The sequence below is a fragment of the Scylla paramamosain genome, chromosome 3 (genome assembly GCF_035594125.1).
Source record: "Scylla paramamosain isolate STU-SP2022 chromosome 3, ASM3559412v1, whole genome shotgun sequence".
NCBI classification, from domain to species: Eukaryota; Metazoa; Arthropoda; class Malacostraca; order Decapoda; family Portunidae; genus Scylla; species Scylla paramamosain.
The window spans coordinates 5,412,501-5,413,114 of NC_087153.1; positions in this window are offsets into that span (position 1 = coordinate 5,412,501).

Sequence of the window (614 nt, forward strand, 5' to 3'; positions counted from 1 at the left end):
GGTGAGGAAAAGCAAGGGTTATGTAAGATACCTAAACCATGCCATGAAGATACCCTGATAGCATAGCTCTCGCTCTCAATTCTGGTTGTTGTATATTACTGTATCTGCATGTCCCCACAAGGTGATTAAGACCACTGCCATACATAATATCGATTTCGTAGGAACCTGCTGTAGTGACATGACCCTTACTATTATAATGAAAAGTACAAGAAATCCCGCCACGCTTAAGGCCGTACCCGCAGCACCACCACTGCTCACTTATCAATAAATGTCCAATCTTTCAGCATCGTAAAATTTATAAAGTTAAAATAAATGGACAATAAATTAATGAATGAAGATAATCAATTACAATAAGAGAAAGCAGAATACAATTTTAAATCAAGGTGATTTTTTATTATATACATCCTGGATTTCATACCGATACGGCATGTTCTTCTAGCATCTCCAGTGTTTTAGGTATCACATCGTGCTGCAATACACCTATTTAGTATCTTCATAATGACATATTCTGAATTTTAATCTTCCTTGGAACCCCTGGATTGCTTTCTTCCAACACTCAGATGGAAGAAAAGCATCATTTAGAAAACAAATATTTTGGCGAAAATGTTGTAAGA